A 13,133-nucleotide genomic window follows, 5' to 3' on the forward strand; every position below is an offset into this window, starting at 1 on the left:
GGGAAGGATTGCGCGCGCGGGCAGGCACCATGGCGAGCGATTTCGGCAGATGGCTAGCGAGCGCGGCGCGCTATCTATGCCGAGTGAAATTCCAGGGATAACACGTTTGTTATTTTAGAAAACCATATAGCACACCTGTTGGAGCTCAATTTTTGTGGTAAAATTCCAAATATAGCATACACAACAAGGATACCACATCTGTTGGAGTTGCTTTCACACCTTGCAGAGCGTGCTTCGTCAAATTAGAGAAAAATTCTAATCAATAGTTAAGATCATTTCCTTATTGAACACTAAAAGATCAAAAGTTCTCTTATATAACATTGTCTTCATTTTCGGTGTCCTAATGAAAATATCATGGCAGATCCTTAGGATAAGGTAAAAATATGATCCAAATCAAAGTTTACATTTTGTTAGAAAATTAGAAATAAAATTTATGATGAAGTTGGGCTTTATAGAGGATCAAAAGTGGACAAGAGAAAAATCGAAGGCTACTTTTGATTGACCTTGGTAGAAATTACATGGTCATGGGTTCATCTGCATCCGCTAAATGAGAAAGACTTAGGGTGTGTTTTGTTGTGATCCGGATTCTCTTAGGAACGTTTCAATTTTAGATTCTCTTTAGAAATGTTTCTGTGGGGGTATGGCCCCCGGTATCCACAAGACAAGACATGGGCCGCACCATTAGAGGTGGCCCAGCCCACAAGATCAAGGCATGCACGGTGCTGCTCGGCGTGCACCGTAAGCTATTGTATAGTACCAAATAGGATACTTTCCTTGTAACCCTACCCCTCCAGAGTATATAAGGAGAGGCAGGGGTCCCCTAGTGGATAGATGATACATCTCATACTCAATACAATACAAACCAACAGACCACAGGAGTAGGGTATTACATCATACTGATGGTCTGAACCTGTCTAACTCGTGTGTCTCTGTTGCCTTCTTGTTCTTGATCTCACGCACCTCTGCCGATTAATCTACCTTCGTAGGATACCCCTCGGAGGACTGCGGACGATATTCTATCAACAGTTGACGCGCCAGGTAGGGGCTTGCATGCTGTTTCCTTGTCGAACAAGATGGCTTTTTCCGCAGGCTCTTCGTTCCTCCCATAGCCCGGCTAGATCTTCACGGTCAGATCGATCTCATGGATCGTCAATGCTGACGGAGTCAGAGAGCTCCTCGAGCCGGTGCAAGTCGATTCTTCGTCGATCACCCCTGCACCTACGACTGCAGATCCGATCTCAGAACCACCTCCGAGGTCACCTTCATCAACAACTCGCCGTCCGCTTCCTCGCTACCAGAGGAGGCAGATCAACAACAATGATCTGACCGTATCCATCGATCGGGTCGGTCTGAAGCTCATCGATTGTCTCTCCATCGCCGAATCATCTCTGGACACTATAGTTCAGTGCCGACCACCCTCCGATCCAGATCTATCGGAGGCTGCTCGGGAAACTTCAGGGGTTACGGCCCTACCCTTCGGGTTCACCAACGCCGCCGCCGCTTACCAACATGATCTGAGGGGCAGATTCGTCGACCAGGTTGAAGGCGTCCATCCTCTTGCTGACCCGATAGCGCCATACGCTATCGACCAGACATTCTATCTGAAGCTAAGTCACGCTTTAATATTTTTCTAAATATTCTCCAATCTTCGTTAATCGCCATGATGTTTCTTCGACTTGTTTTCTCCATGTTTGCTCTCCAAATGATTTTCTAAACCCTCGAACAGTCCTGTTGATGCTCGAACGCCACCAGAGATGGCCCTGTCTCTGGCTCCTCCCTACATGTGCACGAGCGTCTGCCCACTACGTTATGGGTGGTCGGCAATGGCTCCTTAGCGACGATTGTTCCTCCTACACGTGCACGGGCTCCGCGCTTCGTGTTATGGTTAACAGGCTAGTTAGGGTTGGAGACTCAGCTACACACTAACTGCTCAGGCAGTTTATATTAAATACATCTTCACACCAACTAACCGCTAAGCTACTTACGCTATTTCATCGCCATTACTGATTTTTCTCCGGAGTTCATATATTTGTACATCATGTACTACCCGTTCTACATATTTGTATTGCAGGATCATCGTCCAGGTGATCGGATCACCTGGTGCTCGGACTTCACCACCGATCAACTGGTTGGACCGCTAGGATCATCGACTTCGTCGCTGACCAGTTGATCGGACTATTCGTCGGTCGCTTCTGCTCAATGCTCACTTCGCCGCCGATCAGTTGACCAAACTATTCGTCGCTCGTGCTTCATCGCCAGATACGTCGGTTACTCCTCGACGCTCGGATTCTTCGTGCTCGAGGACTAAGTGGGCACACTTCACCGCACAGACGTCGCCAGCTACGCCGAACATCGCCAGCTACGCCAAGGACTCCTCGATGCTCGGACGTCGCTAGCTACACCAGTGCTCGGACATCACCAGCTATGCCGGGGACTCCTCGGTGCTCGGACATCGCCAGCTATGCCGGGGACTCCTCGGTGCTCGAACCTCGCCAGCTTCGCTGAGAACTCCTCGATGCTCGGACGTTGCCAGCTACGCTGGGGACTTCTCGGTGCTTGGACATCGCTAGCTATGCCGGGGACTCCTCGGTGCTCGAACCTCGCCAGCTTCACCGAGAACTCCTCGGTGCTCGGACATCGCCAGCTACGCCGGGGATTCCTCGGTGCTCGGACATCGCCGCCTACGCCGGGGACTCCTCGGTGCTCGGACATCACCACCTACGCCGGAGACTCCTCGGTGCTCAGACATCGCCAGCTATGCCGGGGACTCCTCGATGCTCGGTCATCGCCAGCTATGCCAGGGACTCCTCGGTACTCGGACCTCGCCAACTTCGCCGGGAACTCCTCGGTGCTCGAACATCACCAGCTATGCTGGGGACTCCTCGGTGTTCGGACATCGCCAACTACGCCGGGAACTCCTCGGTGCTCGAACGTCGCCAGCTACGTCGAGGACTTCTCGATGCTCGAACATCGCCAACTACGCTGGGGACTCCTCGGTGCTCGGACATCGCCGCCCACGCCAGGGACTCCTAGGTGCTCGGACATCACCCTTGGTGGTAGGATCTTGTTACGTCTCATCGGTGTGCTATCAAGCTACTCCATGTTGTTCGGATCAGGGTGCTGATCTTGGGCAGCACGTTTGGGGTCTTGATGCGCGCATGTCGGATGACGTCGGCAAAGCTTTCAGACTTCTTTTTCTTTGACCCTGCTACAAGATTCATTCTTCATCTTTCAGCAGGCTCAAGGACTAAGTGGGCATACTTCACCTTGCGGTGAATGTGCTTGTTCTCATCTCGAGGCTACGCCTGGGGACTGGCTGCCTGCTCGGCTGGTCTTCTACTTTCTGACCCTGACACCACGTGACTATGTCACCTACTGTTAGGCTCAGGGACTAGCTGTGGGGGTATGGCCCCCGGTATCCACAAGACAAGACATGGGCCGCACCATCAGAGGTGGCCTAGCCCACAAGATTAAGGCGTGCACGGCGCTGCTCGGGGTGCACCGCAAGCTATAGTATAGTACCAAATAGGATACTTTTTTTGTAACCCTGCCCCTCCAGAGTATATAAGGAGAGGCAGGGGTCCCCTAGTGGACAGATCGATACATCTTATACTCAATACAATACAAACCAATAGACCACAGGAGTAGGGTATTACGTTATACTGACGGCCTGAACCTGTCTAACTCGTGTGTCTTTGTTGCCTTCTTGTTCTTGATCTCACGCACCTCTGCCGATCAATCTACCTTCGTGGGATACCCTCGGAGGACTACCGACGATATTCTGTCGACACTTTATTTGCTGAATCAGAATCACTTCATGGAGCCATTTGGCTAGCTCGTTGGATTCTTAAAATTAGAACTAGAATTAGTCGAAACCTACGTTTTCGGTGCTTCTCTACACTAGTACAAAAACGAGAATCGGTTCTGAGTGATTCACCTTGAAGTGTTTCTCTTTGTAGCATTTGACAACGATTCTAGTAAGAATCTTAAACGTTTTTCACTTGCAAATGCACCCTTAGTATAAAATGTTGCTGACTCACATATGTCTCCTTCTAAATTCTAGGGGAAATTTGGCAGTGTAACTCAATTTCTCAAACAAAAAAATATACATTACGAGTCTAAGTTAAAGAATTCTTCTCTTTTCACAACAATACATAAATATTTATATTAAAATAAATGCAAACAAACAATATATGTTCCTTCACAAGTTATTCTCTTTTGCGCATGATAAAAGTTGGGTACCTGCACTATTTGTATGCTTGTTACTTTCTGTGGTCCAGTTTATAAGACGTTCACACATAATAAGATTTAAACTTTACAATGTAATACAAACTTGATATGGTTAGATTTGTAATCATATATGCTCATAATTTTATAACCATATATACAATGTAACATAAAATAGATAAATAGTCAAAATATAACTCTACGACGCCAAATTGCGCCTTAGAAATCGTACCAGAATGGGTACTTTCATACTTAGGCCTTGTTTAGTTGGGTGAAATTTGGAAATTTGGCTACTGTGGCACTTTGTTTTTATTTGGCAATTAGTATTCAATCATGGATTAATTAGGCTCAAAACGTTCGTCTATATTTAATGCTTCATGCACGTATCGCAAGATTTGATGTGATGGCTACTGTAGCACTTTTTTGGAAAACTTTTTGAAACTAAACAAGGCCTTAAAACAGAATTAATCGAAGAAAGTAAGAAACTAATAGTTGACATGTCACTGGAAGCTCCCTCATAAATTATCATAGTTCCTAGCTCATAACTAATACTAAGTACATGTGAAATCTTCTTGATGAGTAGTACTGCGTACTGCGTCCATGTTGGCCTTACCTAGTACTTGGGCGGGTACTTTGTTGAAAATTATTTGCAGAGAATCTCTTAGATACTCATTTTACTTTTACTAGCAATTATAGTAAAGTACTCCCTCGTCCGGGAACGAAAGCAACTCTCGGATGTCAAGGTGAAACTAAGCAGCATGGTGAAAGACGCATGTGCCCATATCTGTCCTGGGTCAAATCACCGTCTGGAACTTGGGAACCTACGGTACGCTTGCACTCCTCTCTCCATCCCCACACTGTTGTTGCGCTAGATAAAATGATTACTTCTATCATGCTAGTCTCTGGTACCTTGGATGGTAGCCTTAATACTTTGAAATTGCATTATTTCTTGGACACGCGACGAAGCCTAGGATTGCATTCTCTGGGTGACGGAGGGAATAACACACTAGCATATTTGTCCATAGCCCACCGTACTTAGAGCAAGAGCAATGTATCTGGCTGAACTAGTCCATAAGAGTGGGCCCCACAGCAGGTGGTAATAGTAAAATTGCAAGCCACAATGTATCCGGATCAGCCAGTCTATAGGAGTGGGTCCCACAATGAAATAAAAAATCTCACCTCAACCTCCCGTGTCCCTTCGCGCGAGTGGATGGAGAACTCCGCCCTCAACCTGTTCGCCGCCGCCACCACCTCCGTCTTCTCCGTCCCCGATCTCACTCCTTCCACCAAATTGGACCATGGCCTTCCATGTATACCTCCTCAAGTATCGCATCTACTAGGATCTGCAACTTCCCTGCCCTTATGTAGCCTACGAAGTCAGATCGGCCGGCGCCCACGAATGGCCGACGCGGCAACCTGCCCGCGGATGGCCGGCGCGGCAACCTAGAGGGCGGCGACCTGCCCGCAGATGCCCGGGCGGCGACTTGCGTGGCGCGCGGACGCCCGACACGACAGGCACGCCGCACGCGGATGGCCGGGTCGCACGGACTCCAGAGGTGGTGACCTCTTGTGGCTTGGGGACGCTGGGGCATTGACATCGTGGGGGACTCCCAAGCTGAAGACCGAGCACGATCTGTGCTTCTGCATCTCATCAGGTATAATCTCGGCTAAGTTACTACTTCAGTTTTAGTTAGGAAAAATCAGAATCTTTAGTTTGTAGCCAAACAAACTACACTTGGTTGAAGACAATAGTTCTAGTTCTTTTTGTAAAACTGAGAACAATGAAACGAAGAAGTACAGTGGCCTTACTTTAGATTACAAAGCATTTGAAGAAAAACACACAATAGTAAACTAATTGGACAAGCCATTATCTAGCTGGCGCGGTACTGTAAAATTACATGAATGATCTTCCCCAAAAAAATTACATGGATGAGACTCTACTCTTGGTCTGCTTCATGCTGTTGTGTACTGAATTTTTGCCATATGTGCTCTATCAAATCTTTCTTGAGGCGAATGTGAGTTGATCGATTGCGAATTTCCATGTCTTTGTCTAGTACATTTGTGAATCCATAGATTGGTCCATGTGCAAGCCCACTTATATTTGGGGAAGATTGCCCTTGCTCATATGTGTTATCATCTAGTATGTCATAGATGCCTCTCTCATCCTCTATTATCATGTTGTGCAATCTAACACATGCATACATAATATTGGCGAGTTCTTCCCGTTCCTAGAGTCTTGCTGGGTGACGTATGATAGCCCAACGCTTTTGCAACACCCCGAAAGCTCGTTCCACAGCTTTTCTTTCTCCTTCTTGAAAACTTGCAAACAATTTATGCTTAGCACTTAGTGGTCTGTTGATTGTCTTCACAAATGTAGCCCATTCTGGATAGATACCGTCAGCTAGATAGTAACCCATGCTATATTGTGTCCCATTAACAGTGAACTGAACCTCAGGTGCTTTGCCTTGTAGCTGTTCTGTGAATAAAGGTGACTGGTCAAGCACATTAATATCATTGTTTGAACCAGCGGCTCCAAAAAAAAGCATGCCAAATCCATAGGTCATAAGACGCAACAGCCTCTAGCATTATGGTAGGTACCTTATAATCACCTCAAGTGAATTGCCCTTTCCAAGCAACCGGGCAATTTTGCCACTCCCAATGCATACAATCAAGACTACCCAACATCCCAGGGAAACCACGTTGATCTGCTACTTGCAGTAAACGTTGGATGTCTGCATCAGTAGGCTTGCGTAGATATTGCGCACTGAATAGGCTTCTAACACCATGCACAAAATGAATCAAACACTCCATTGCTGTACTCTCAGCAACCCCGAATGTTTCATCCATAAGATCAGCTGGTGAACCATATGCCAACATTCTAATGGCAGCAGTACATTTCTATAATGGTGATAGACCCACTTTACTAAATGCATCTCGCCGTAGACGAAAATATGGAGACCAAACACCTAGAGCTTCGACTATGCGCAAAAATAAATGCTTTCTCATGCGAAATCTTCTACGAAACTGATTATCTGTGTACAAGGGATTATCTGAAAAATATTTAGCAACCAGTCTGTTGTGATCACCTTCATGGTCTCTATTGATGTACCTCCTTGTGTAACCCCCACGTCGAATAGAGGACCTAGCTGATTCAGCTTCAATCTCCTGCTCAAGCTCAACCTCAATCTGTGCTTCAAGCTCAGACTCAATAGAATCATCGGAGTTAGTTGACATTTTTACTACTGAATGAGGGAGTGGTGTCTTGTGAATGAGGCAGTGGCTGTCCACTGGTGTCTAGTGAATGAGGGAGTGCTATCTTGTGAATGAGGGAGTGGTGTATTGGACTGGTGGTCATATTTGTAGCTGGTGTCCACTATGCAACAGCTATATTTTGTTTGTCTTTTTCTCAACAGCTATCTGCTGCTTTTGGCATGACCTCAACAGCTATATTTTGCTTTGTTTTTTGTCAACAGCCATCTGCTGGTTTCATTAATATTAGGTGTACATTAATACTAGGGGTACAACGTTGCAAACTAAAACATAAGCTACCTTAAAATTACAATACACTGCCAACACTAAGAAAAATAACACTTAATACTAGGGGTACAGCCATGCAACCTAATACATAAACTAACTCTTACCTTACAGATACACTTACAACACTTGAAATCTCTTGCTACTTTTCTACTCCTGATTTAGATATCTTGGTCCTTTTGGTTGTACTCTCCTCTTGGATGATTCTACGCCATTTGGGCATCTCCCTGGCCACTTTCCATAGGTACTCATATATGAAAGACCTACCCTTGTTTTGTCCCTTGAACATCCCATGGGCAGTTTTCAGTACCATGTCATCAGATTGCCCACCGCTGCGTGCACTCATAGCTTTAGCATAAGCCCCATTGAACTTTGTGATATCCCTCTTCACATCACCCCAGTGTGTCTTCAATTGTTTGACTGACCTCTTGTGGCCATTTTTTGGCGCATTGTCATTGAACTCAGCAGCTACATCTTTCCAATAGTACTCAGATTTCCTGTCGTTGCCGATTACAGGATCAGTGGAGTGATGTGTCCATGAACTAAATAGCCGTTCATTTTCTTCTTCACTCCAATTGATGTGTTGATGCCTCTTTGGTTCTTCTTCACTACTATCGCTTAACTCTTCAATGTTGACTGATTGCTTCTCTTGTTGTGCAGAGCATTGTGAACTAGTCTTGGATCCATGGGAAGAAGTGTTGGCTGTCGCTCCACCAAAATGGGTGAATTGCAGCACTGATGGTGGCCTATTGGCAGTAGGTGCACCCAAAGGAACAACACTTTCATGGAGATGAAATCCTTGAAAGCTTGGTGGCGGGGGCTGTAGCCAACTCCCTTGCTGATGAACACCTTGAAATCTAGGAGGAGAATGGCCATATGGTGGGTGGATTCCTGGAGGACCAAAAGGATTGAAGTTTTGTAGAAAATTGGATGTTCTAAAGGGAAACTGAGATTGGGGTGTAGGTGGTGAGATTTGGCCACTACTCTCTGAGTATTGGGTTGGAGAGTCATGATTCAGGAGATTGGAAAAGTTTCTAGGGGAGGGTTCCATTGGAACTACTAGTGTTCTAGACTCCAATCTCAGTTGCTGCTGAGAATTGTGCAGCAAGATCATCCACTTTTGTAGGTAGAAGATGGAGTTCAGCAAGTATGGTGTGTGTGGACAGAGACGGTGTGGAGGGACACGGAGATGGAAGAGGGGCAATGGTTACCTACAAGCCAACGGCTACCTGTTACTTTATGTATTGTGTCAGATGTACAGTCCATTTGTACTTTTTTATTTCCTTTGTGGGCTGGCCATAGCGCAATGGTTACCTTTTCCTATTTCTTTGTTATGGACCGGCCTGACAATGTATCAGCTAGCTGATACTAAATTTTTTATAACCTATGGACTAGTTTTTGCCTACATTGTGGTTGCTCTTACTAAGAGAGAGTAGTATATATATTATTATCTATAGGAGAAAAAGGTTGACGTCACAGTGACATTGATACAACCAAGTGCATCTCAGTTTCTTAGAATCCATCGACCGCGAGTTTTGTGTGTTCAATTACCCAATGTGCAAATGTGCTCATGGACTAGCCTATATGAACGTAGCTGTTTCATAGCCTCGCTGCTGATTTGGTTGACACAAATATGTTTTCCTAAGAGTTTTTTTAGAAAAAAAAACTTTGGCTCATTCACCATTGACACTGTTTCCTTGAGTTCGAGTTGTTATAAATTTTAGGATCATCTAGATGTAGATCAGTGGGTGGTTTCTCTTCTATTCGTGATAATACAAGTAGATCGACCTAGAACATGTACTAGAGAGAAAGAGAGGGAGGGGTAGAAATGGCTGACCATCGGGCTTGGAGGAGGAGGAAGCCATGGGGTCGGTGATGACCCCGGTGAAGTCCAGAGGGTGACGGTGAGTCGACGAAGACAGTAGTGGCGCTTCCCTTCGCTTCTACACGTCTAGGGTTCGGTCCTAGGGTTCTGTCAGTGGGGATTGGTGTCACGGTAAACCCCGTGTCCCGAGCCACCGCCCCCACCTCTTCTTATAGCGCAACGCGACGAGGGCTCACCAACCATGAATTGGTTGTGCGCCCCCAATCAGGGCGCGAGTCAGGGTCCGACTTGATCGTTGGACTGAGTCAAGTGGAGATCAATCTAACATTCTCCCCCTTGATCTCACCTTATGACTTAAAACTTAGTTCACTTTATCTTTCTTCCCATTCCATCATAGATTAGTGCATAGAGCATGTCTCGTCATAGCAGTTACTACCGTTAGATCAACGGCTATAATACACCTCTCTGTTTTAAAACAGATTCTCATCTAGGCCTTTAGTATCCAGAAATCATAGGCTTTTCCATAAACACATGTCGACTGTGTGTTCTCTAAATGTACTGGGTGGTAAGCCTTTGGTAAGCGGATCCGCAAGTACTTGCTCGGTGCTTATTCGCTCAAATGCTTTCAAAATGATTCTAGATTTTCTCCTTTACAACATGTAACTTAATGTCAATGTGTTTGACAACACACTTGACCTGTTGTCATAGGAGTGATTTACTTTAAATTGTTATTGTTGTTGTCTACCATTGTTAATTCCGAGTACAAATTCCCTTAACCACTTTTGCCTGTCTCTGAAGCCTCATAACAAGCTATACTATGGGTATGCATCATTGATGATACCACAACTATTTCTTTGGAGCTTTTCCACAGTAAAACTCCAACTGCAAGTGTTAGCAACTACTGTGAATTTCACTACACATCTCGTCGAAGTTTAACATTTGTACCCACAACTATTTGAGAATACTTGTTCTTTCTTACTCAGCATGAGGCCTTTAATGTTTTTGCAAAATTGCAAGACATTCTTAACTCCATTCCAGTGATCTATATCTAGACTGAACTTCTGCCAAAACATCCCGGACACGTGAACTACGTCAGGGTAAGTTTTTACTTGTGCACTCATTAAGCTTCCAACAACTAAAGCATATGGAACCATCTTCATTTGATCGATCCCATATTGGTTTCTGGAACACTGAAAGTTCCCAAATCTATTACCCTTGACTATAGGGGCAGGCATAGGTTTACTCGCATGCATACTTTATTTCTTTAGAACCTTTTCTAAGTATGCCTTTGCTATAGTCCTAATACCCCTTTTCTTCTTCTTGGTGAATTTCAATTCCTAGAACGAATGACGCTTCACCAAGATCATTCATATTGAAACTTGAGGACAGGAATTTTTCTTCTCCAATAGCAGATCAACATCACTACTGGTGAGTAGGATGTTATCTATACACAGAATGCGGAAAATGAATTTTCCATTCTAGAACTTTGCATAAACGCTATTGTCCTTTTTATTCTCTTTAAACCCAAACTTTCTTATTATTTTATCAACTTTAAATGCTACTGTCTAGAGGCTTGTTTTAACCCATAAATAGATTTTCGCAGGTGGCATCCCATACGTTCTTTCCTTCCATGATAAAACCTTTGGGTTGTGCCATGTAAATGTTCTCATACAAATCTCCGTTGAGGAATGTCGTCTTTACATCCATCTGATGTAACTCTAAATCGTAATATGCCACTAACGCCATTATGATTCTAAAAGAATCCTTGCATGAGACTGGAGAAAAAAACACTCATTGTAATCTATTCATTTTCTTTGTGTGAATCCTTTCATCATAAGTCACGCTTTAAATCTTTCCACATTTCCTTTGGAGTCATATTTGGTTTTGTAGACCCATTTATAGTCTACTGTTTTGACTCCTTTAGGAATTTTTTCTAAGTCCCAAACATCGTTGGTGCTCATTGATCTCATTTCATCTTCCATGGCTTCAAGCCACTTCTGCGAGTGATCGCTTCTCATGGCTTCTTCAAATGACGTGGGATCACCCTTCATTTGAAATTCTTCACTAACATATTCTTCACTAACATAGACTTCGTAGTCATCAGGAATGGCTAATTTTCTAGCTCTTTGAGACCTTCTGGTGCCTCATTAGTTGGCATTTGTTCCATATGAGGCTGTTGTTGCTCTTCCTCATGTGCGACAACGGGCTCTATAGGATCCTAAAGGACAGGTTCCTCATGTTCGTTTATTGTCGCTATGGGAGAACTAACAACAGGTGATGTCACTACAGTGTCTTGCACTGTTGGTGCAGCAGCAACAGGTAGCGAGAAGAATGGCTCCTGAACCATCGGAGTGGGCACATATGCCTGCTTCTCCTCAAGGTTAATTTCTCACGCTACCATGCTCCCCCTGACCATCTCATCCTCTAAGAACACAATGTGTCTTATTTCTACAAACTTCGTATGTCTATCAGGACAATAGAAGTGATAATCTTTTAACTTATCTAGATATCCAATGAAATGGCAACGACTGTCTTGTAGTCTAGCTTCCCTATGTTTTGGGCACCGACTTGCTTGGTACTCGATTAAGAATATGAATAGCGGGTTTTAACGCCTCCATCCACAAACTTATTGGTAAAGTAGAGTAACTTATCATACTTCTTACCATATCCATTAATGTACGGTTGCATCCTTCAGCTACACCATTCTGCTGAGGATCGCCCTATGTAGAGTACTGGGCAACTATGCTATTTCCTGTAAGAACTTTGCGAAAAGTCCAGAAACTTGGTCATATGGGATATGTCGGCCGTAGTACTCCCCCACGGTCGGATCTTACTATCTTAATCTTGAAATTATGATGATTTTCTATTTCAGCCTTAAATATCTTAACTTTATCCAATACTTCTGATCTTTCTTTAATTGGATAAATATAGCCATAACGAGAATAATCATCTATGAATGTTATAAATGAATCATAACCATCCACACTTTTCATAGGAAATGGACTATAGATCTCTATGTGAATTATTTTTAAAAATTCCTACGCTTCGTTTGGTGTCTTTCTCTATGTTATAAATGAAACTTCTAATGGAAGAAGAATTGCTTTCTTAATCAATCGTTATATTCTCCCCCTCGAATTATGGCCTAAATGACAATGCTATAATTTTGATGATACATCATGAATTCTCTTCCGCTTATTTCTTGCATTCATAGACGAGGAAGCATTCTCATTCTCAGTATTCACAACTTTCACATTCTCACAAAGTGATAGCAAATAAAGCTTGTCTTGTCGGAAGGCAAGACCAACATAGTTATTATTAAACATAATCTGACTAGCCATTACTAAAATGGCAATCAAATCTATCATCGTCTAAGACTGAAACTGAAATTAAATTCCTCATCATAGAGGGTATATAAAAGACGTTTCTTAAACTAAGCGTGAAGCCGTTGTTAAGCTCTAATGGGAGTTGACTAACAGCTTCCTTATCAGCTTCGACGCCATTTGCGACTCTTATTGCTTTGTCTCCTTTTCTTGGATTAATTATATCC

At 44.1% G+C, this 13,133-nt stretch overlaps 1 pseudogene; it reads right to left on the minus strand.

Moving 5' to 3' along the window:
- Positions 1 to 6,164: 6,164 nt before the first annotated feature.
- LOC136466055 (protein ALP1-like) lies at positions 6,165 to 7,461 on the minus strand (annotated as a pseudogene).
- Positions 7,462 to 13,133: the final 5,672 nt, after the last annotated feature.

The sequence above is a fragment of the Miscanthus floridulus genome, chromosome 7 (genome assembly GCF_019320115.1).
Source record: "Miscanthus floridulus cultivar M001 chromosome 7, ASM1932011v1, whole genome shotgun sequence".
Taxonomy (NCBI): Eukaryota; Viridiplantae; Streptophyta; class Magnoliopsida; order Poales; family Poaceae; genus Miscanthus; species Miscanthus floridulus.